Source organism: Balaenoptera musculus, chromosome 5 (assembly GCF_009873245.2).
Source record: "Balaenoptera musculus isolate JJ_BM4_2016_0621 chromosome 5, mBalMus1.pri.v3, whole genome shotgun sequence".
Classification (NCBI taxonomy): domain Eukaryota; kingdom Metazoa; phylum Chordata; class Mammalia; order Artiodactyla; family Balaenopteridae; genus Balaenoptera; species Balaenoptera musculus.
The window spans coordinates 127,414,922-127,441,286 of record NC_045789.1 but is presented as its reverse complement, the minus strand read 5'-3'; the positions used below and the strand labels follow the sequence as shown (position 1 = coordinate 127,441,286).

At 36.3% G+C, this 26,365-nt stretch overlaps 1 long non-coding RNA gene across 1 annotated transcript; it reads right to left on the bottom strand.

Moving 5' to 3' along the window:
• LOC118895789 lies at positions 1–26,365 on the bottom strand. The gene is made up of 5 exons (XR_005020027.1): positions 26,305–26,365; positions 17,278–17,449; positions 17,057–17,176; positions 13,824–13,885; positions 1–50 (listed from the first exon to the last, which is right to left on the bottom strand). It is a non-coding gene; the product is annotated as an uncharacterized LOC118895789 (long non-coding RNA).

The window sequence follows — 26,365 nt, the reverse complement described above, 5'->3', positions numbered from 1 at the left end:
CTGTAAATGAATACCAGTTGGAGAGCAGTAGGACCAGGTGCTGTCTGTGCCTAAGTGAACAAAAAGAGAATCATAATGACAGAGTTGAAATTAGGCTGATAGTTTGGGCATTTTCAAATTAAAATGTCATCCAATTTTAACTTTAATATAATCTTCTTTGTGATTTTCCAGTAGCTCATTCTCAGAAAAGCTGCAGGCTACTTAACAGACTGAAGCGAAGAATGAGTGACAGTGGGACCAAGAACACTTACATTTACACAGTTTAAAGGAAGAGGTTTGTCTTTCTCCATTTGTGTAGGTTATATAAATTTCTTCCACTTTTAAAAAACCTACAATTAAAGGTGTGCTAAACATTGTCCATAAATCTAAATTTCATCTAAATTTTCAGCTCTATTTCTATTTTTTTAATTTAATTTTTTTATACAGCAGGTTCTTATTAGTTATCAGTTTTATACATATTAGTGTATATATGTCAATCCCAATCTCCTAATTCATCCCACCAGCACCACCCCACCACCCCTGCTTTCCCCTGTTGGTATCCATACATTTGTTCTCTACATCTGTGTCTCTATTTCTGCCTTGCAAACCGGTTCATCTGTAACATTTTTCTAGATTCCACATATATGCGTTAATATACGATATTTGTTTTTCTCTTTCTGACTTATTTCACTCTGTATGACAGTCTCTAGGTCCATCCACCTATCTACAAATGACCCAATTTCATTCTTTTTATGGCTGAGTAATATTCCATTGTATATATGTACCACATCTTTATCCATTTGTCTGTTGATGGTCATTTAGGTTGTTTCCTTGACCTGGCTATTGTAAATAGTGCTGCAATGAACATTGGGGTGCATGTGTCTTTTTGAATTATGGTTTTCTCTGGGTACATGCTCAAGAGTGGGATTGCTGGGTCATATGGTAGTTCTATTTTTAGTTTTTTAAGTCACCTCCATACTGTTCTCCGTAGTGTCTGTATCAATTTACATTCCCACCAACAGTGCAAGAGGGTTCCCTTTGCTCCACACCCTCTCCAGCATTTGTTGTTTGTAGATGTTGTGATGATGCCCATTCTAACTGGTGTGAGGTGATACCTCATTGTAGTTTTGATTTGCATTTCTCTAATAGTGATGTTGAGCAGCTTTTCATGTGCCTCTTGGCCTACTGTATGTCTTCTTTGGAGAAAGGTCTATTTAGGTCTTCTGCCCATTTCTTCATTGGGTTGTTTGTTTTTTAATATTGAGCTGCATGAGCTGTTTATATATTTTGGAGATTAATACTTTGTCAGTTGCTTCGTTTGCAAGTATTTTCTCCCATTCTGAGGGTTGTCTTTTCGTCTTGTTTACAGTTTCCTTTGCTGTGCAAAAGCTTTCAAGTTTCATTAGGTCCCATTTCTTTATTTTTATTTCCATTACTCTAGGAGGTGGGTCAAAAAAGATCTTGCTGTGGTTTATGTCAAAGAGTGTTTCTCCTATGTTTTCCTCTAAGAGTTTTATAGTATCCAGTCTTATATTTAGGTCTTTAATCCATTTTGAGTTTAATTTTGTGTATGGTGTTAGGGAGTGTTCTAATTTCATTCTTTTACATGTAGCTGTCCAGTTATCCCTGCACCGCTCACTGAAGAGACTGTCTATTCTCCATTGCATATCCTTGCCTCCTTTGTCATAGATTAGTTGACCACAGTTGTGTGGGTTTATCTCTGGGCTTTCTATCCTGTTCCACTGATCTATATTTCTTTTTTTGTGCCAGTACCATATTGTCTTGATTACTGTAGCTTTGTAGTATCGTCTGAAGTCAGCGAGTCTGAGTCCTCCAGCTCTGTTTTTTTCCCTCAAGATTGCTTTGGCTATTCGGGGTTTTTTTTTGTCTCCATACAAATTTTAGGATTTCTTGTTCTAGTTCTGTAAAAAATGCCATTAGTAATTTGATAGGGATTGTATTGAATCTATAGATTGCTTTGTGTAGTAGAGTCATTTTCACAATATTGATTCTTCCAATACAAGAACATGGTATATTTCTCCATCTGTTTGTGTCATCTTTTATCTCTTTCATCAGTGTCTTATAGTTTTCTGAGTATAGGTCTTTTACCTCCTCAGGTAGGTTTATTCCTAGGTATTTTATTCTTTTTGTTGCAATGGTGAATGGTACTGTTTCCTTAGTTTCTCTTTCTGATCATTCATTGTTAGTGTATAGGAATGCAAGAGATTTCTGTGCATTAATTTTGTATCCTGCAACTTTACCAAATTCATTGATTAGCTCTAGTAGTTTTCTGGTGGCATCTTTAGGATTCTCTATGTATAGTATCACGTCATCTGCAAAGAGTGACAGTTTTACTTCTTCTTTCCAAATTTGTATTCCTCTTATTTCTTTTTCTTCTCTGATTGCCGTGGCTAGGACTTCCAAAATGATGTTGAACAACAGTGGTGAGAGTGGGCATCCGTGTCTTGTTCCTGATCTTAGAGGAAGTGCTTGCAGTTTTTCACCACTGAGAATGACGTTTGCTGTGAGTTTGTCATATATGGCCTTTATTATGTTGAGGTAGGTTCCCTCTATGCCCACTTTCCTGAGAGTTTTTATCATAAATGGTTGTTGAATTTTGTCAAAAGCTTTTTCTGCATCTATTGAGATGATCATATGGTTTTTATTCTTCCATTTGTTAACATGGTGTATCACATTGATTGCTTTGTGTATACTGAAGAATCCTTGCATCCCTGGGATAAATCCCACTTGATCATGGTGTATGATCCTTTTAATGTGTTGTTGGATTCTGTTTGCTAGTATTTTGTTGAGGATTTTTGCATCTATATTCATCAGTGATATTGGCCTATAATTTTCTTTTTTTGAAGTATCTTTCTCTGGTTTTGGTATCATGGTGTTGGTGCCCTCGTGTAGTGAGTTTGGGAGTGTTCCTTCCTCTGCAACTTTTTGGAAGAGTTTGAGAAAGATTGGTGTTAGCTCTTCTCTACATGTTTGATAGAATTCACTGGTGAAGCCATCTGGTCCTGGACTTTTGTTTTTGGGAAGATTTTTAATCACAGTTTCAATTTCATTACTTGTGATTGGTCTGTTCATATTGTATCTTTTTTCCTGGTTCAGTCTTGGAAGGTGATACCTTTCTAAGAATTTGTCCATTTCTTCCAGGTTGTCCATTTTATTGGCATAGAGTTGCTTGTAGTAGTCTTATGATGCTTTGTATTTCTGTGGTGTCCGTTGTAACTTCTCCTTTTTCATTTCTAATTTTATTGAGTTGAGTCCTCTCTCTCTTTTTCTTGATGAGTCTGGCTAAAGGTTTATCCATTTTGTTTATCTTCTCATAGAACCAGCTTTTAGTTTTATTGATCTTTGCTATTGTCTTCTTTGTTTCTATTTCATTTATTTCTGCTCTGATCTTTATGATATCTTTCCTTCTACTAACTTTGGGTTTTGTTTTTTCTTTTTGTAGTTCCTTTAGGTGTAAGGTTAGATTGTTTATTTGAGAGTTTTCTTGTTTCTTGAGGTAGCATTGTATTGCTATTAACTTCCCTCTTAGAACTGCTTTTGTTGCATCCCATAGCTTTTGGATCGTCTTGTTTTCATTGTCATTTGTCTCTAGGTATTTTTTGATTTCCTCTTTCATTTCTTCAGTGATCTCTTGGTTATTTAGTAGCATATTGTTTAGCCTCCATGTGTTTGTGTTTTTAAAGTTTTTTCCCTGTAATTTATTTCTAATCTCATAGCGTTGTGGTCGGAAAAGATGCTTGATGTGTTTCAATTTTCTTAAATTTACTGAGGATTGATTTGTGACCCAAGATGTGATCTATCCTGAAGAATGCTCTGTGTGCACTTGAGAAGAAAGTGTAATCTGCTGTTTTCGGATGGAATGTCCTACAAATATCAATTAAATCTATCTGGTCTATTGTGTCATTTAAAGCTTGTGTTTCCTTATTAATTTTCTGTCTGGATGATCTGTCCATTGGTGTAAGTGAGGTGTTAAATTCCCCCACTGTTATTGTGTTACTGTCGATTTCCTCTTTTATAGCTGTTAGCATTTACTTTATGTATTGAGATGCTCCTATGTTGGGTGCATATATATTTATAATTGTTATATCTTCTTCTTGGATTGATCCCTTGATCATTATGTAGTGTCCTTCCTTGTCTCTTGTAACATTCTTTATTTTAAAGTCTATTTTGTCTGATATGAGAATTGCTACTCCAGCTTTCTTTTGATTTCCATTTGCATGGAATATCTTTTTCCATCCCTTCACTTTCAGCCTGTATGTGTCCCTAGGTCTGAAGTGGGTCTCTTGTACACAGCATATATATATATATATATATATATATATATATATATATATATATATATATATATATATATATATATATGGGTCTTGTTTTGTATCCATTCAGTGAGCCTCTATCTTTTGGTTGGAGCATTTAACCCATTCACATTTAAGGTAGTTATCAATATGTATGTTCCTATTACCATTTTCTTAATTGTTTTGGGTTTGTTTTTGTAGGTCCTTTTCTTCTCTTGTGTGCCCTATTTAGAGAAGTTCCTTTAGCATTTGTTGTAGAGCTGGTTTGGTGGTGCTGAATTCTCTTAGCTTTTGCTTGTCTGTAAAGCTTTTGATTTCTCTGTCAAATCTAAATGAGATCCTTGTTAGTTAGAGTAATCTTGGTTGTAGGTTCTTCCCTTTCAGCACTTTAAATATATCGTGCCACTCCCTTCTGGCTTGTAGAGTTTCTGCTGAGAAATCAGCTGTTAACCTTATGGGAGTTCCCTTGTATGTTATTTGTCGTTTTTCCCTTGTTACTTTTAATAATTTTTTTGTCTTTAATTTTTGTCAGTTTTTTTACTATGTGCCTCGGATTGTTTCTCCTTGCGATTATCCTGCCTGGGACTCTGCACTTCCTGGACTTGGGTGGCTCTTTCCTTTCCCATGTCGGGGAGGTTTTCGACTATAAGCTCTTCAAACATTTTTTCGGGTCCTTTCTCTCTCTCTTCTCCTTCTGGGACCCATATAATCCAAATGTTGGTGCATTTAATGTTGTCACAGAAGTCTCTTAGGCTGTCATTTCTTTTCATTCTTTTTTCTTTATTCTGTTCCATAGCAGTGAATTCCACCATTCTGTCTTCCAGGTCACTTATCCATTCTTCTGCCTCAGTTATTCTGGTATTGATTCCTTCTAGTGTATTTTTCATTTCAGTTATTGTATTGTTCATCTCTGTTTGTTTGTTCTTTAATTTTTCTAGGTCTTTGTTAAACATTTCTTGCATCTTCTAGATCTTTGCCTCCACTTTTTTCCAAGGTTCTGGATCATCTTCACTATCATTATTCTGAATTCTTTTTCTGGAAGGTTGCCTATCTCCACTTCATTTAGTTGTTTTTCTGGGGTTTTATCTTGTTCCTTCATCTGGTACATAGCCCTCTGTCTTTTCATTTTGTCTATCTTTCTCTGAATGTAGTTTTCGTTCCACAGGCTGTAGGATTGTAGTTCTTCTTGCTTCTGCTGTCTGCCCTCTGGTGGATGAGGCTGTCTAAGAGGGTTGTGCAAGCTTCCTGATGGGAGGGACTGGTGGTAGGTAGAGCTGGATGTTGCTCTGGTGGGCAGAGCTCAGTTAAACTTTAATCCGCTTGTCTGTTGATGCATGGGGCTGAGTTCCCTCTCTGTTGGTTGTTTGGCATGAGGTGATCCAACACTGGAGCCTACAGGCCCTTTGGTGGGGCTAATGGTGGACTCTGGGAGGGCTCACACCAAGTAGTGCTTCCCAGAATTTCTGCTGCCAGTGTCATTGTCCCCACGGTGAGCCACAGCCTCCTCCCACCTCTGCAGGAGACCCTCCAACACTAGCAGGTAGGTCTGGTTCAGTCTCCCCTGGGGTCACTGCTCCTTCCCCTGGGTCCCAATGCACACACTACTTTGTGTGCCCTTCAAGAGTGGAGTCTCTGTTTCCCACAGACCTGTTGAAGTCCTGCTATCAAACCCTGCTACCCTTCAAAATCTGATTCTCTGGCAATTCCTCCTCCCATTGACGGACCCCCAGGTTAGGAAGCCTGACATGGGGCTCAGAACCTTCACTCCAGTGGGTGGACTTCTGTGGTATAACTGTTCTCCAGTTTGTGAGTCACCCACCCAGCAGTTATAGGATTTGATTTTATTGTGATTGCGCCCCCACTCCTGTCTCATTGCGGCTTCTCCTTTTTCTTTGGATGTGGGGTATCTTTTCTGGTGAGTTCCAGTCTTCCTGTCAATGATTGTTCAGCAGTTAGTTGTGATTCTGGTGCTCTCGCAAGAGGAAGTGAGCGCACGTCCTTCTACTCTGCCATCTTGACTTAAACTCCTCTCAGCTCTATTTCTATTAATAGGAGAAGTTGTCAGATAAAAGAACATTAATTTCAGGACCAGTTATTTAGACTCATGTTAATAATGTTTAACACACTGTTCACAGTATACTAAAATATTCTGCTCACAAAACAGAGTTGGTAAAGTATCAGCATCAATCCAGCCTCAGTTGATTTACTGCCTTTCACACAAGAGATGTGTGTATTTCAACCAAAGTCTGAATTAAGTACATACTTGCCAAATGTCATATTTACAAGGTCAAAAACTAAACTCCCTCATCAAAAATGTTAAGGAATGAACATCTTAGAAGTATTTCTTAATAATTCAGGTTCCCAATAATGATGTCTTTAAAATTAGAAATTAAAATTAAATTAGTAGTGTTCAAAGTTGTAACATAAGCAAGTTAAATTGAAGAATTTTAATACTTAATTTCTTTAAATTTTATTATTTACCATACTTGTTCACTTGTAATAATGGACCAAATAATGACACTCAATTTAGCACTATTTGACCTACATGTTTAAGTTCTTATAGTAATGTGTACTATTTGTATTTTTTAAATATCATTTATAGTGACTGGTAAAAATAATAAAGAATATATTTTTTGAAAAAAAATTGTATATGCTTTCTACATTTTTCCATCACTTCACTGATACTCTAAGAAACATTTAAGGCATATGAATTCACACTTTTTAGAAAAAATTACAAAAGTGTACCTTAATTTAATTTTTTTCTTTTTTTAATTAAAAAAAATTCTATTTATTTAAACTAAAAAAAAAAACAACAAAAAAAACCCAGTTCATCCATTTCTCCCTTTTCCATCTACCCCCCCCCCCCCAACCTCTGGAGCACCAATCTGTTTTCTGTATCTATAAGCTTAGATTATCTATCTCCCTCTCCATCTTTCTATCAATATAGATAGATGGATAATTTTAGATTCCACATATAAAAGAGATCACCAGGTACTTGTCTTACTCTGCCTGACTTATTTCACTTAGTATAATGTCCTTGAGGTCCATCCATCTTCACAAGTGGCAAGATTTCATTCTTTTTCATGGCTAAATAATATTCCATTGTACATATATATCACATCTTCTTTCATCCATCAATGGACACTTAGATTGTTTCCATGTCTTAGCTCTATAAATAATACTACAATGAACATGGGGATATACGCATATATGCATGTGCATATATTTTTTTCAAATTAGTGTTTTCATTATCTTCAAATAAATACCCAGAAGTGGAATTGCTGGGTCATACAGTAGTTCTATTTTTAATTTTTGAGGAACCTCCATACTGTTTTCCATAGTAGCGGTACCAATTTACATTCCCACCAACAGTATGCAAGGCTTCCCTTTTCTCCACATCTTTGTCAACACTCATTATTTCTAGTCTTTTTGATAACAGCCATTCTAATAGGTGTGGGGTAATACCTCATTGTGTTCCCAGAATGCTTTAGATATGTAAACTAATCAATCCAGAGCCATGCCTCCTTTATCTGGTCATACCACCCAGGAGGCAGTACTCCTCTGCCTTAATCATCCCAGGGCCAGGTAGCAGGTAACTAAGGACCACCTTAGAGCTTACAGCCTGCCAAAATTTTTCAAACAAGCCAAACCTGACCTATTTACAATGCCCTGCCTTGCCTTTCTCTCAGAAAATCCAAGCCTACACGCCCCCCTCACCTCTGCCCCTTCTGGCTCCTGACCCATGCTAGTGCTTTCTCATGTTGCTCTTCATGTTATGCCATGCCTTCTGTTTCCAGGACCTATAAGTATAATAAACTTTGTTTTTCTGAGCTTCCCCTTGGTGTCTTCTTGTGGCTGTACCTGAATGACCATCACAGAACACAGAACATGATGTTTATGTTTCACTTGTTTTCCTGTTTTATACATGCAGTATTATTGCTATAACTGTCCATCAGTATCTAGTCTCTCTTGCTACCTTTTCATAATAGGTAGTATTGGGTTTAGCTGGCCTGTGACTGCCTGGCTAGAGGTGACATTTCCTAGCCTCCCTTGCAGCTGGATGTGGCCCTGTGATTAGGTTTTTGCCCAACTTATCACATAGATGAGAAATAAACTTGTTTTTGTTCATCTAAAAGGCAAAACTGGGAACAGCATCTAGGAAGTATATAGAAGTGAGTTTCAATTAAATATGGAAAATTACTTTCTAACAATGATATTCTTTAGAGGTTACTGCCCTTCCAACACTATATCTTCTTTTCCATCAAAGGTTGGATAACAACCTTTGCTCCAACAACAAGACGGAAGGAGCAATTTCTAAACTGAATAAAACTTTGGAATATATGGACCTTAATGGTTCTTCCAGCCCTAGTATTCTACAATTCTAAGCCAGATAGGAAAAGAAAAGTTGGGACAAGGGAGAGAAAGTAGGAGGCAGGAAAAAAGAGCCAGACAGAATGAGGCAAAGGAAAGGAAGGGGTAAGGAAAAGGCAACTTTTAGAACCAAGGAATAGATTACTGGGAAATGCATTGAGTACCTAGAAAAAATTTTCTTTAATTATCATTTTTATACAATACCAAATTTCACATATCCTTGCCCTTTTTAAAAAACAAAGAAATAACCACAAAATCTTTCAAACAAATATATTTGAAAATCTAGAGGGCAAGCTCTAGATTCAGAGTATAGAAAAAAATTATGTCCCATGGTTGTGAGATTAATTTATTGGAATTGAAGATTCCTCTTTTCATCATTTATAGTAGTTTTAGATGATTTTATTGATTCATGTTATAATCATGGAGTAATTTACTATCTTAATTTATAACATGACATCTGTTGACATTCGCCATACTTATATTTATATCTGTACTTTACAGATTCTGTCACTTCACAGACATCTTAGTTAACAGTTCCCTCCAAGTTATTAATAAGTTTAATTAAAGCAAATAAGGTAAAGGACTTTGTCACGCTCATCCTTCTACTGTCTCTAGTGCCTAACACAATGCCATTATTATAAGTATGGCTCAGAAATACTTCTATGCAATGATCGTTTATTAGCCCCACTGTGTTGCTGCCAATGCCCTGGGCACTGGAAGCAATGCAGCATGGTGGTTAAGATTGCAGGCTTCCAGGTCAGATGAGTCTGTGTTTGAATCCCTGCTCTGATACTTAGTGTACCTCAGTTTTTTATACCTCACCTGTAAAATGAACAAAATAATAATACTTCCTTCCCAGGTGAAGACAATAAGGTAATATGTACAATATGCTTAGCATAGCCTGGCATACCATTAAGTCCTCAATAAATGTTATTTATAAGTCAAATCACATAGTATCTATAAAATGATATCAATAATATAACCATTCATATTATAACCTATGTACTATAATTCACTGAATAAATATTCCATGAGGAAAGGAGTTTTTGCCAATTTTTTTTTCATTACTGTATCTCCAGTGCCTAAAACAAGGCCTGGAACATAGCAAGTACTAAAAAAAGTATTTTAAATAAATAAATCAGTAATCACGACATATTTTTCCATTAAAGTAATTTAATTTTCTTTATTACAGGCATTCATTTCAAGAATTATAAACCACATGGACGAATGCTCTATTAAGATTAAGCGAAGCAGGACTTCTAACATATCAAGATAATCTAGTTCCTTCCAAGATCCTGCCTTAGAAAGACAATATAGGCAATAACTACTTACAGTAAAATGCCTACCTTTATATAATATAAATAATAAAATCTTCAAAGTGGCAATAAATGTGGTTGAGTTAATGAAGCATACCATTAAGACATTCAGAGAAGCCTTAACACATAAGAACTTGAAAACCCAAAATGATAAATTCTTGATATTCTTATTACTCTCAGGACTACACAAGACAAATTCTTTTAACAGAAGAAATTAAAATGCTAATGATTTCAATCTTATCTCCCAACAACATACTTTAGTAGTTCCTGATATATGGCAAAATAGCTTATGCACATTTGTTTTTCCATTCAGTCCTCCAGAAAATTTGCCAAAGGGTAGGGTTCCAGGTGGAACAAAAGAAAGAAAATGTGAAGAATTTGAATAACCCATAGGATTTATATTTAAGAACTATATAATGACTGTGCTGGAGATGTGAAAATAAAATGAACACCAAACACTTCTCTCTGCCAGATTTTCCTTCTCCCTTTTTCTCAGAACCCTCATTGCCTTTAAAGAACTGCTCCTCACCCTTCAAACTATGTGGTTCTGGCAGGGCTGGCAATGACAGTGTCACAGCCTCCTTACATACTGAAGCAGGAAGAAGAAATCTGCTTCCTTTAAGGTGGCTAAGTTAGGACTGCTGTAAATTTCCAATTGCCTGAGTCACCTCCCTCAGCACCACCTCATAAAGGAAGCCCCTCTCTATAGGAGGAAAGAACAACACAGATACACATAGATGTGGAAAGGATTTAGAGGTGAATGGCGGGGAGGGGTAGGACATGGAGGTGTAAGAAGAGAAAAGAGCAAGAGAGAAATAGTTGTTGAAATCACCTCTAATCTTTGGATTGAGGCAAACTGAAGTAGGGTAGCTAGTTCACCTCTGATCTTCTGAAGTATCTGAGCCAACAATTCTTTCTTTCTGCTCAAATTTCCTTGAGTTGTATTTCTTTCACTTATAAATAAAAGAATTCTGATAAATACAGGAGACTTTCAACTTACTTAGTCACAGAATATCTAGAGGCACAGTATAAATTTATAAATCAAATATTTAAAGTCTTATAAATACTCAAGATTTTCGACTTGTTTTCAACTTTTGTTTTCTATTTTTAATGTTTTATGCATTTATATGATTAAAACTACAAAATATTTGGGTTTTACTCATTGAAACTGTTCTCCTCGAGATGTGAATGTCCACACAATTAATAAGAGTGAAGAAAATAACTGATTCATTTTGAAGAAATTATCTTAGCAACTCAAGTTAATATAGTTATTATCAACAGAAGCAGCACAGGGATTAAAGAGCATGGACTTTAAAAACCAGACTTCTTGAATTCAAATTTAGACTCTTACTTACTAGCTGTGAAATCTTGGTTAAGTTATTCAACAGATATGTTTCCTCACATGTAAGATGTATTATGGTATGGCTAAAGGATTTAACATGTGAAAAGTGCTTAGAAGAGCATTTGACACAGTGTAAGCATTGTGTAAACTAATGTAAGCATTGTTGGTCATTATTGCTGCTGCTGTTGTTATCTAAAACAACTGATGCTCAATTAGCAGATCTCAGGTTTCACCTGACTTGGCAAAAACAATGCAGTGCTTTAAAACGCCTCATTGACTGGCTTATTTTATCATCTCACACTTTGCTTCAAAGAAAAAAAAATGAGGATCAGAACTGCCCCATAGATGCACAAAAGTTCAGGTGTACACATCCAAATTGATGAAGCATTTTAGCAATGTTAGTAATGCCAAAGCCAAGAATAGCATGGTGGTTCCCTCTGCCACTTACTCTTTTTCCTCTAAGGAAAAGGAATGCAATGGAAAGCAAATTATCTGACTGGGAGCTTGGGACCTGAGACAGAAAGAATCTAATGCTGATTGCTTCTGCGTGTTTTCTATGACAATATGATAATATGTTCAAAAACAATGTTTGCCCTGTGATTCTAGAGATCTCATGCTCAAATATGCAGAGGACCAGGCATGCAGTGTAACTATGAGAAGCACTCTGAGTGTAAGCAGTTAAATTCAAAATTGTAAAAACACACTGTAAGTAAAGAAACGGAAAAACAAAACCAAAACAAACAAACAAAAAAGACCAACCTGCTGGTCATATTCAGCTATTTAGATGCCTGGTTATACACTCAAAGGTGAATAGTGACTTCATCTGGGTAGTAATATTACAGTTGATTTTTATTTGTGTATGCGCCTTTTATTATTTCCTAAGTGTTTCACAATGTATATGATTTCCTTTTATCATCAAATGAGAAAAGTATACAAAATATGTGATTTTTATAAAAAAAGTATAGGTTCAGTGACTCAGCTACACCTAACTGAATTTGCTAATTTGTTACATCTAAGAAAATCATAAAACAAGCTTTGTGATAAGAGGACAGAAATGAATAAGCACTTTAAGGAACAACTTTTACCAAAAGAAAGAGAAAGAAATCTGTGGGTGAGGTTAATTTGAGGAGGTGAAGTACGTACTTAGACAACTGGCTGTCACAGAGGAAAGTCCAATATAGCATTTTCACCAGGCAAAATGTGAAGGGATTCAAATAGACTGAATGTGGTAAGTGCTTTTTAAGTGTGGTAAAATTGTATTTAACAATCCAAAATGACTATCTAAAGAATTCTTTCTTTCTTTAAAGCTATAGCCATGCAGTTTGTCTCTAAACCATAATCCTTGACTGAGCATCTTTACAGATATCAATATTGTTTGCCCAGCACAGTAAGGGCCAGAAGAATCCATACACCCTTGTCTGGACTTTGTGTAGAAATGGGTGATGCCCTGGATGGAGTTAAATAGATGGCTTTAAATTTTAAAAGTTTAAAGTTTAAAACAAATGCTTTGGAACTCAGAACTCATCACATTAGGAAATTACCTTCTAAACTTTGTTTGCTTGTTAACTCAAAGACAAAGTCTATAAAATGTAAGGGGTGTGTGTGTGTGTGTGTGTGTGTGTGTGTGTGTGTGTGTGTGTGTGTGTGTGTGTGTGTGTGTGTGTGTGTGTGTGTGTCTGTATAGAACTTATTTAGTGGAGTTGAACTAGAATCATAAGTATCCTAAAAAAACACTGGGTATCATAACTACACTAGAAGCTCTCTATAATTTTGAGACCTGTGAGACTAGTTTCATGAAAAAACACCAATCATGATGAATTTAAATCAGGAAGTGGGTCAGCCTTAAGGAAATATCATATTCTCAATCACCTGTGTGATTCTGTATTTCAGTGGAAATGCACAGTCTACCTACTTTAATGCTTCTAACTTCGTATGAGGTCTACAGTAATAAATATGGGTGGGACACATGCATATTTTTCAAACAAAATAGAATGAGAGTTTAATGATTTTTTTTAACATCTTTATTAGAGTATAATTGCTTTATGAGTTTAATGATTTTTAAAACTATTTGGAAAGTTAGCCTAAAGCAGTGAGAGCTTGTGTATATTAAAAGAGAACTTACGGGGCTTCCCTGGTGGCGCAGTGGTTAAGAATTCTGCCTGCCAATGCAGGGGACACAGGTTCAAGCCCTGGTCCGGGGAGATCCCACATGCCATGGAGCAACTAAGCCTGTGCGCCACAACTACTGAGCCTGTGCCATAGAGCCTGCGAGCCACAACTACTGAGCCCACGTGCCACAACTACTGAAGCCCGCATGCCTAGAGCCTGTGCTCCACAACAAGAGAAGCCACTGCAATGAGAAGCCCACACACCTCAACGAAGAGTAGCCCCTACTCACCACAATGAGAGAAAGCCTGTGCACAGCAATGGAGACTCAACACAGCCAAAAATAAATAAATAAAATAAATTTATTAAAAAAAAAAAAGAGAGAGAACTTACGGGCCGAGTTCCACCTCCAGGTGCTGTTTAGTCTTGCTGTTCGAACAAAAACGATTCAACAACTGCAAATAAAAAAACAATCATCATATTGAGAAATTTAATCCACAAAGAGTCAAGAAAGGGAACATTTGTAAAGAGTCACATTCTGAAGAATGGAAATCTAGTACCTTATAAAATTAAAGTTTTATATTCAACATTACTGCAAACTATTTCAGAAAACTCGATGTAGCATTCTCGGGACCTTGTGAATATTAAAAGTTAATTTATATGTTGTCCATACAAAGTAATGTTTCAATTGTTTCCTGAAGTGATTTCATTGAAACATTAATTCCGCAGAATTTCTACAGATAGTAGGTATTAAATGTGGGAGGCAGCTTAGAATAGTAGTTGACTTCAAATTGTGCCTAAGCCATTTATGTAACCTTGGACAAATTTCTCAAATGCTTTACGCTTCAGTTTCCTAATCTGTCAAATGCAGGTAAAAATGGTATCTACGTCATAGGACTAATATATGAAGTTTTTAGAATAGTGTCTGGCACATAGTAAGTACTCAATAAATTCTAGTTGCCATTGTTGTTATTAAAATTACTGAAAAGTGGAAAATATGTTTATGTATGTTGGGTTAATAATATGAAACAGATTTCTTTTCTGAAGGATTTGGGAATTACTAATATGCTAATATTCATAGTGACTCTCCAAGGGACAAATAGAGTTTGCAGTGTTTTCCAAACATTTTTCACTGGAACCTTTTTTTTTCCCCTCAGCCTGTTTTTGAAAATTAATGTCAATGAACAGACTTGAGGGATTAAATAAATAAAAAGAGAATTTCAAAAAGAATTTTTTAAAAAGATAATACAAACAAATTCATCTACTGTAATCAATCTAGTAAGGAATTTTAAAAACTCCAGTTCTAAAATCAGACAACCTGGCCTTTTGAGTACCAGCTCCATTACTTATGCACTGAGTGATCACAGGCAAGATAATGACCTTCTCTGAGCCTCTGCTTCCTCATTTGTAAAATGGTGATGGTAACAATACCTATCTCACAGGATTTCAGTGAGGATTAAATGGAACAGTACTTATAAAGTGTTTGCCAGAATGTGGTCAAGTGGGGGACAGAGATTCTGCTCAGGGCATCCTGTGCACTGGCATGTCTCCATTCTTCTACGTCCACGTCCGACATGACCTTCTGATGCCACATGAGACTTGAGAATTCAGAATGTCTCCAAATATTTCTGATTAAGGACACATTATTGCTAGTATAAGATTTTCTTGAGTGATAACATAAATCCCAACCATAAAAGGCCATGGCATAATAAATCATTCACCTTCTCAGAGCCTTCATGACTGAGCCCTGCTGGGACTGTGCCATTACCAAGACTTTGGGGGCCAAAGGAAGCTGCTCAGAGAGATCCTGTATCTTCTCCTGCTCTGTGTGTGCTTGCTTCTGCCAGATTTCTGTATTCTTTGTCATTACAAATTGGGCAATTAATATAATTTATTATATTGGGGTATGAGTGGCACAGAGGAGGGGTGTTCTTTCTATCTGTAGCTAAACAGAAATATTACAGCAAAAACAGTGCCTCAACATAAGCACAAAATGAATATTAATTGTTAGCTATCATTCCCATTCAGAGTTGGACCCAAGGTTTATGGGCCCAGAAGCTTAACAATGTGGGAGGACCCTGTCTGAAAAAAATTCAAAATTATCAAAACAAAAGTAGACACGGGACATTAGAAGGGAACCATGCAAGTAAGGGGCCCTGAAGCATAAGTTTCATTAGCTTTACGGTAAATCCACTCAGGGAACAGAAAAGACATGTTCTTGCCTTTTAGTTTTAAAGATAATGAGGAAAACAGACATTATCTAAGAATTGAAACAGCAGTCAAAAATAATAGAGAGAATTCAATTTGGGGTTATGCAAATGTCATGAAGCAGTATATAATAAATTTTTTGATGAATGGCACAGCATAGATATATTATAGGAGTTCAAAAGATAGAGTAATCACCAAGAACTGGATTATCTTAGAAGTCTTCATAGAGGAGGTGACATTTTAGTCAGGTTGAAAAGGGAGGATTTGGGTAGGCAGAAAGAAAGGGAAATTCTATGTGTTCAAAGGTTCAAATCATTTAAGTTAGAACGAGCAGACATGCTTGGTTGAGGCAGAGGTTTCTGGAAGAACAGTAACTGAACACAGTTTGAAGAGCAGCCAATCAAAGGCCTTGAACAGCAGTCTAACAACTTTGGGCTTAACCTTGCAGGCAAAACGGAGCTATTAATCTTCTTGAAAAAATGTAGTGACATAATCAAAGTGGTGTTTTAGGACCACCAGCCAGGTCATTGTGTGTGGGATAAGCAGGATCAGGGAGACGCTGGGAGCAGAAACCCGTCGCAAACCATACTGTAACAGTCTAGACAGTCCTCAAGAAGTCATGCTGAGGATGGAAATGAAGGGACATATTCAAGGGATACCCCCAAAGAACAATCAGCAGGATTTGATAACTGTTTGTGGAGGCAAAAAAATGAAGAGGTCAATGATGCATCAGGATCTCAAAGCTGGTAACTTGGAGAATAACAGAAACTGGTAAGTCAGAAATAAAAGTGATTGTGTATAAAGACAATTTCAGATTCAGGTATGAGAAGTTTGGGATAAAGAAAGGGTATGTTCAGGTTTTCATGTCCACAACAAAGTGGTAAATATGGTTTCAAGATAGATTCTGGAGAAAGAATTTCTACTCATTAAATTCTAGTAGTTGAAGAAATGAATTTTTTAAACAGGACAATAGCATATCTTGGAAGGTTCTGGATTTGGAGTCAAGAGGCCTCAGATGTAGACACAGGTATGTTTAAGGTAGCCAGACTTCTAGACTCCTCACAGGCAGAGTTCCAATACACTGTGATACCATGAAAAGGTTACCTTATTTTCCCTAACTTATTCAATGAAATCTATAAATTACTAAAACATAAAATATCTGGATGAAAAATCTTTCTCAAAATATATAGTTACATTTTGAGAAATAAGAATCACAAGACTACCAAAAAATATTTTAAAGGTACAGTTTTATAGTTCCTAGAACTTAGAGAACACTGTCAATTTAAATTTAAGGATGCGTGCTTTACAAATGCCATTAAATACCTAAAACAAATCAATTATCTATATTTATTACTTGAACTAACATTTTCACATGAATTGTTCATACTGTTTCATAGATAATTTTCTTAAATACCTACCAGATATAGACTGTTCATTCCAAAAATCTCAGTTCCAGGTCACACAGTTTTTGACCTCATCTTTCCATGTCACTGCATTTTCAGATACGTGGGATGAGTAGCATGAGGTATCTGGAAACTCTGAGAGGATTAACAGATATTGTAAGAGAGCACTGCCATATATCACAACACGTGCTCTCTATTTCTCTCAGCTTCAGCACTCAGAACAGAAAATTTCTCACCTTCATACTCCATCAAAAGGCAGTCCTGCTTCGCCTGGTAGTGCTGGGGATCATCAAAGAAAGGATCATTCACTTTCATCAGTAAGCCCTGGACCCCAGAATCAAACTTGAGAGTCACAGGGCTGTGCAGCACTGGTAAACTGTGCCATGTTGTGGTAATTCTATATTCCAACTGTCAAAATAAGACAGAAAAGCAAATCCCATGGTATACGTAAAGCAATGTCTTTCTTGCTTCCTTGGTCTTGATCAAATTAAACTGAAATAACATTTTTTACTAATATCCTCGAGGCAATCAATACCCCATTACATTTTAAGGAATTATATTAATTGTAGTAAGACATTTTTGTGCTGTATTCACGCACAGCAAAATTTGTACAAAAAATATTTTGAGGAATGGCTTTTTGTGACTTAATACACGGGTACTTTTATTTATGTAGTATTTACAATGTTTAATGATGTGAATTTGCTTTTATTCATTTGTTGGGGAAGCAGAAAACTTTCCTTTACTCTTCTAGGTTCTTCCAGCTGGTCTAAGAATTAAATTGACGTGAGACAGATTAAAAGGAGAAAATGAAACTTAATTTTGTACATATGGGAACCCCACATACATGAGAGGTTCAAAGACCAAAAGGTAAAATGATGTATAGATGCCATCCTGAGCTAAGGAATAGGATAGGGGCCCAGGGCTTCCAAGGATAGAAGGGTTATTCACAGGACAGTAAGAAGAAAAGCAGAAGTTTGATAATTAGATGTTTGCCCTGCCATATAGATGGGGCCACTTAGATAAAATTTATCTCTGGTAATAAATCTTTTCTGGGAAAAATTCCTAATTCAAATTCTTCTGCCTTTCTCTAGTTAAGAGAAAGGCAGTAGTTTCTCTTGAACCTGCAGGGACTCAATTGCTCCCAGCTCAAAACAATCTTCATACAAAAGTGACACATTCTGAGGAGGCTCATTCCGAACCCCTACACATTCCATAAATAATTTTTGAGATCGTATTATGTGTGCAGCTTCTCACTAGGTTCTGCAGAGAAAATTCAAAGTAGAAGATGTAACCCCTGCCCTAAAAGAACATATAATCTTTATAATCAGAAAGAAAGACAAAATGCACATCTAAAAACCAATGAACAGTTCAACGAAGCATAGATTTAGAACCTGGCTGGAAAACACAGAAAAGTAATAGAAACACGGAGATAAATATAGGTTGGAGTAGTCAGAAAATGCCTCCTGGGACTTGAGCTGCACATGAAAGGAAAATACATATGTTGAATATAACTATCTCGGATAGTTTATTCTGGGTATTTATTTTACCTACTTCAAGTTTTTTGAGAACAGGAAATAATGATGTCAATTAGACAGCATTTATTATTCACAGCCCATGCTAGCTTCTGACTTCTATGTATCCCCCCAAAATGTAATATTAGAATGTTGTTCTTACCTGGGTATACATTAAATGCTTATTAAGTGTTAATCAATTAATAAAACAAACATTTCTTGTGTAACCACCATCTGCCTTTTCTGTGCTAGATGTTAGAACTCCAAAAACAAGACACTTCCCTTGCCCTTAGGTAACTCACAACCTGGTGGAAAAGAGAACTGTGAACAACACGTGAGAAAACTGTGAAAGTGCTGTAACAGAAGTATGGGAGCCCTGAGCAGGAAGCCTCTAGTTCTGACTGTGGGGATTGGAAGAGTAGACAGTGTCAGCAAAGACTTCACAGAAGTTACAACTGAAAGATGTGCTGGAAAAGAACAGGAAAGGACACAAGTGTGATTATGAATGGAGAAAACTGCTTGCTAAAAGGAGCATAAAGAGCATGGTGGGTGATGGGGGGATATACTGAGAGAAATGATGCTGGAAGAGGGTGAAGATCCTGGGGGCTAACATTAGAGTTTATGCTGAAGCTATGGGAAAACAATGTCCGGTTCTAAGCAGAGAATTTACTGACAAGGTTTATGTTTTAAAAGAATTACTCTGAAGGATGTCTAGAAGAACAAAAATACTCTAAGAAATTTGGAGTCTTATTCAAAATTTAATTTTCTATTCCAATTTCCCCTAACTAAACTGGTTAAGTCTTTGTTTTCAAAGTTATAGTCTTTATTTCAAATGATTCTGTGAAACGTCTGTGAGAGAAAAGGATCTTAAAGAATAGAATTGAACTCAATTCAGTAACAATGGGACTCTTTATTCCCTCTCTACAACATAATACTTCTTGAACCGCTGAGTGTTAGGTACACTTATGCATTCTCAATTACTCATTTCTCATTATGTAAAGAAAATTAACCAAAGTGATTCTGATGGAAGGAAAGACAGCAAAATTTTGAGCCAGTAATAAATTAGTGTAAGCATTGAATGCTATAGGTTTAAACAGCCATTTAGAAAACTATCTCATCATAAGAGCAAAAGAAATTTATCCATATATTCAGTGGTATGATTGTTCTTTTGCTCCTAAATATTCTCAAATTATGTCTAGCTCTGAGCTACTTTTGCTTAGAAAAAGAGTTAAGAACAATTTTTAAAAAGTATTATGTTGAAGGTTTTTTTCCTTTTCTTATAAATAGATTATGTTCTTTCTAATATCCCAAAATGGGATATAAGAAATACAGAAGATATAACAATTGTAATTATTTATGCACCCAACATAGGAGCACCTCAATACATAAGGCAAATACTAACAGCCGTAAAAGGGGGAATCGACAGTAACATAGAGTAGGGGACTTTAACAGCTAACTTTCAACAATGGACAGATCATCCAAAATGAAAATAAAAACGGAAACATACGCTTTAAATGATACATTAAACAAGATGGACTTAATTGATATTTATAGGACATTCCATCCAAAAACAACAGAACACACTTTCTTCTCAAGTGCTCATGGAACATTCTCCAGAATAGATCATAACTTGGGTCACAAATCAAGCCTTGGTAAATTTAAGGAAATTGAAATCGCATCAAGTATCTTTTCCGACCACAACGCTATGAGACTGGATATCAATTACAGGAAAAAATCTGTAAAAAATACAAATACAGGGAGGCTAAAAACTACACTACTTAATAACCAAGAGATCACTGAAGAAATCAAACAGGAAATCAAAAAATACCTAGAAACAAATGACAATGAAAACATGATGACCCAAAACCTATGGATGCAGCAAAAGCATACCTAAGAGTGAAGTTTATAGCAATACAATCCTACTTCAAGAAACAAGAAACATCTCAAATAAACAACCTAACCTTACACCTAAAGCAATTAGAGAAAGAAGAACAAAAAAACCCCAAAGTTAGCAGAAGGAAAGAAATCATAAAGATCAGATCAGAAATAAATGAAAAAGAAATGAAGGAAACAATAGCAAAGATGAATAAAACTAAAAGCTGGTTCTTTGAGAAGATAAACAAAATTGATAAACCATTAGCCAGACTCATCAAGAAAAAAAGGGAGAAGACTCAAATCAATAGAATGAGAAATGAAAATGGAGAAGTAACAACTGACACTGCAGAAATAAAAAAGATCATGATGGGCTTCCCTGGTGGCGCAGTGGTTGAGAGTCTGCCTGCCAGTGCAGGGGACACGGGTTCGAGCCCTGGTCTGGGAGGATCCCACATGCTGCGGAGCGGCTGGGCCCGTGAGCCACAACTGCTGAGCCTGCGCGTCTGGAGCCTGTGCTCTGCAACGGGAGGGGCCGCAACAGTGAGAGGCCTGCGCACCGTGATGAAGAGTGGCCCCCACTTGCCGCAACTGGAGAGGGCCCTCGCACAGAAACAAAGACCCAACACAGCCAAAAATAAATAAATAAATAAATGAATTTATATATATAAAAAAAAAAGATCATGAAAGATGACTACAAGCACCTATAAGCCAATAAAATGGGCAACCTGGAAGAAATGGATAAATTCTTAGAAAAGCACAACCTTCCGAGACTGAACCAGGAAGAAATAGAAAATATAAACAGACCAAACACAAGCACTGAAATTGAGACTGTGATTAAAAATCTTCCAACAAACAAAAGCCCAGGACCAGATGGCTTCACAGGCGAATTCTATCAAACATTTAGAGAAGAGCTAACACCTGTCCTTCTCAAGCTCTTCCAAAATATAGCAGATGGAGGAACACTCCCAAACTCATTCTATGAGGCCACCATCTCCCTGAAATCAAAACCAGACAAAGATGTCACAAAGAAAGAAAACTACAGGCCAATATCCCTGATGAACACAAATGCAAAAATCCTCAACAAAACACTAGCAAACAGAATCCAACAGCACATTAAAAGGATCATACACTATGATCAAGTGGGGTTTATCCCAGGAATGCAAGGATTCTTCAATATACGCAAATCAATCAATGTGATACACCATATTAACAAATTGAAGGAGAAAAACCATATGATCATCTCAATAGATGCAGAGAAAGCTTTTGACAAAATTCAACACCCATTTATGATAAAAACCCTCCAGAAAGTAGGCATAGAGGGAACTTACCTCAATATAATAAAGGCCATATATGACAAACCCACAGCCAACATCGTGCTCAATGGAGAAAAACTGAAACCATTTCCTCTAAGATCAGGAGCAAGACAAGATTGTCCACTCTCATCACTATTATTCAACATAGTTCTGGAAGTTTTAGCCACAGCAATCAGAGAAGAAAAAGAAATAAAAGGAATCCTAATTGGAAAAGAAGAAGTAAAGCTGTCACTGTTTGCAGATGACATGATACTATACATAGAGAATCCTAAAGATGCTACCAGAAAACTACTGGAGCTAATCAATGAATTTGGTAAAGTAGCAGGATACAAAATTAATGCACAGAAATCTCTTGCATTCCTATACACTAAGGATGAAAAATCTGAAAGAGAAATTAAGGAAACACTCCCATTTACCACTGCAACAAAAAGAATAAAATACTTAGGAATATACTTACCTAAGGAGACAAAAGAGCTGTATGCAGAAAACTATAAGACACTGATGAAAGAAATGAAAGAAGATACAAACAGATGGAGAGATATACCATGTTCTTTGATTGGAAGAATCAATATTGTGAAAATGACTATACTACTCAAAGCAATCTACAGATTCAGCGCAATCCCTATCAAAGTACCAATGGCATTTTTCATAGAACTACAACAAAAAGTTTCACAATTTGTATGGAAACACAGAAGACCCCGAATAACCAAAGCAATCTTGAGAAAGAAAAACAGAGCTGGAGGACTTAGGCTCCCTGACTTCAGACTATACTACAAAGCTACAGTAATCAAGACAGTATGGTACTGGCACAAAAGCAGAAATATAGATCAATGTTATAGGACAGAAAGCCCAGAGATAAACCCACGCACATATGGTTACCTAATTTACGACAAAGGAGGCAAGAACATACTATGGAGAAAAGACAGCCTCTTCAATAAGTGGTGCTGGGAAAACTCGACAGCTACTTGTAAAAGAATGAAATTAGAACACTCCCTAACACCACACACAAAAATAAACTCAAAGTGGATTAAAGACCTAAATATAAGGACAGACACTATAAAACTCTTAGAGGAAAACATAGGCAGAACACTCTATGACAAATCACAGCAAGATTCTTTTTGACCCACCTCCTAGAGAACTGGAAATAAAAACAAAAATAAACAAAGTGGACCTAATGAAACTTAAAAGCTTTTGCACAGCAAAGGAAACCACAAACAAGATGAAAAGACAACCCTCAGAATGGGAGAAAGTATTTGCAAATGAAGCAACTGACAAAAGATTAATCTCCAAAAATTTACAAGCAGCTCATGCAGCTCAACATCAAAAAAACAAACAACCCAATCCAAAAATGGGCAGAAGACCTAAATAGACATTTCTCCAAAGAAGATATACAGATTGCCAACAAACACATGAAAGGATGCTCAACATCACTAATCATTAGAGAAATGCAAATGAAAACTACAGTGAGGTATCACCTCACACCAGTCAGAATGGCCATCATCAAAAAACCTACAAACAATAAATGCTGGAGAGGGTGTGGAGAAAAGGGAACACTCTTGCACTGTTGGTGGGAATGTAAATGGATACAGCCACTATGGAGAACAGTATGGAGGTTCCTCAAAAAACTAAAAATAGAACTACCATACGACCCAGCAATCCCACTACTGGGCATATACCCTGAGAAAACCATAATTCAAAAAGAGTCATGTACCACAATGTTCTTTGCAGCTCTATTTACAATAGCCAGGACATGGAAGCAACCTAAGTGTCCATCGACAGATGAATGGATAAAGAAGATGTGGCACATACATACAATGGAATATTACTCAGCCATAAAAAGAAACGAAATTGAGTTATTTGTAGTGAGGTGGATGGACCTAGAGACTGTCATACAGAGTGAAGTAAGTCAGAATGAGAAAAATAAATACCATATGCTAACACATATATATGGAATCTAAAAAAAAAAAAAGGTTGTGAAGAACCTAGGGGGAGGACAGGAATAAAGACGCAGACGTAGAGAATGGACTTGAGGACACAGGGAGGGGGAAGGGTAAGGTGGGATGAACTGAGAGAGTGGCATGGACTTATATACACCACCAAATGTAAAACAGATAGCTAGTGGGAAGCAGCTGCATAGCACAGGGAGATCAGCTCGGTGCTTTGTGACCATCTAGAGGGGTGGGATAGGGAGGGTGGGAGGGAGATGCAAGAGGGAGGAGATATGGGGATATATGTATATGTATAGCTGATTCACTTTGTTATAAAGCAGAAACTAACACACCATTGTAAAGCAATTATACTCCAATAAAGATGTTAAAAAAAAAAAAGGAAACCAAGCTGCATTAAAAGTAGGGCTAGGTTGTATCAAATTAGAGCATTTTATTTCTAGGTTTTCTACCCATATCTATAAGGGTAAAAAGTTACAGAGAGTTAACACAATTAGGTCAAGTCAATGGAATCAATGTAAATACACAGTCTGGCTAACCAGGCTACAAACTCATTACTGTATCATTTCTTCAATTACAGGGCTTAAAATTTTTGCCCAGCTCTTTTCAAGTAAGTACTTCTGTTCTCTACCTTGCCTATGTAGACACAGCCCTAAAAGAAAGCCAGTAATTTATGTAGGCTTCTATAGTCATTTTTTATCCTTCTGATAAGTATCTTTGAAGTTATATTTTTTCAGACCTAATATACTACTACTGAGTCATGATTCTTTTTTTAAGATTTAATTGTACATGGGAAAAAAAGTGATAAAATCAAACTGATCCTTATAGGGGAATCAGTTTATGTTTTACGAAGTATATGAAGTATCAACAAAATAGAATTATTAGCTTTATTTAATAAGGTCTAAACATAGCTAATATTTTATATGTGTATTAAAATCATAGGTTACTATTTTGAATTTGGGAAAATATGCATATATTTAGCTATTACCACAAAGTTGCTTTATAGAATAAAATGGTGAGGCTGTTTATAATCTGAATTTATTCATCTGAAATATAAATATATAAAAGCATATATGTATGTATATATCAGGTAATCTAGTAATCCTATGTACTTTCACATATTTCTCAAATTTAAATAGGACTTAATGCGTAGCATTTTTACTCCCATTAAGATATAAGACAATATTTAATTTTAAGCTTTAATTATACCTTACTTATAAGCAAGACATAGAAAAAAACAGGAAATATAAGGCTTAAAATTATATAAGGTATCTATCTACATTCTAGCAATTAATATAGTGATGAGCTAGATACAAATAATAGTATAGGAGTAATATAGAATCCGAATTTGGAAAAGAAAAAGTTACATGATATTCATTGAGCAATACAAAATTATAACAGCATAAAGCTTGTCCCACTGTAGAACAAGGTGATCTCTGAAATTACAAGGCAGTGAATTCAGAACCATAAAACGGAAATATTACTTCATAACCTTTAGTTAACCTGTAGCTACAGTTCCATAGGAGGCCATAAAAACAAATTCTGTGGTTGGATTTAAAAACTAGATAATTTTATAGCTACTCCTAATATCAAGCTTCAAGCTCATTGCCTTCAGCAGCTGGAATAGAATTCTTTGATCATTCACATCAGTAGACCACTAGGTAGGAAGGTAGGTGGTACTACGTGTTATTCTAAAGATTAAATACTGTGTTTTTGGAGTCAAATGACACTGTTTACCACCTTGGTCTCCTTTCTAACATGCGGAGAGTGGTGAAGGAGAACAGAAGCTGCAGGACGCTGCCCTCCTAAGTCAGAATTATCATTCTCTTATGGAGTCTTCCCACCAATTTACAAACCCACATGCACAGTAAACCTACTTTTGATAAAACACCAGCGTCAGATGGATGCTAGAGTTCCCATTTCCAGGTTATTTCATCCTGAGTGATCTTCTGTTTCCAAGCTGAAGCTTCACTGTCCAGAATGCCCACTCTTCTCTACATGGTGCTTTAGCTTCTGAGGTTACTTCCTGTATCTATCATTTGCTCAAAAACTACATTTTACAGTGTCCTATCTATACAAACATTTAAATTGTTTGTTAAAATGCACTGTCCTTTCATCATTATACATGTTTTTAAAGTGCTATTTCCTGCTCTGTGCCTTTGCTCATTCTGCCTCTATCACAGGAAAGCCATTCTCTGCCTCTCCCACATCAACTGTCCCTCTTAATTCCAGTTTCTTCATGAAGTGATTCCTGCTCTCCTCAGATGAAAGTGACACTCCAAACCCACCTTCCCTGTATGTCCAAAATATTGCACCCATACTTCTAGTATTTATCCATTTCTATCTTATTTGAAATGATGCATGAATGAATACAACTTACCTCTTGCTCAGCTCTCTTGCAGAATGTAAAAATTTTATAAGCAGTTCCTGCACTTAATTCATCACTTGTGTGTTTCTCAGCACCTAGTCTAGTGTCTTCAATGTGCCAATTGCTCCATAAGCATTTGTGGCACAAAAGAATAATTAAATGAATGAGGCTTGTTATTTATTGGACAATAATCCATGTGGAGAATTGCTTTGCAACATACCTGTTACCAATATCTTTATATAATTCTCACCTCTCCTCTTCCAGCTGGCAGTTGTTTTCTTTCTTACTTTTGAAAATTTCAGTCCTTTAAA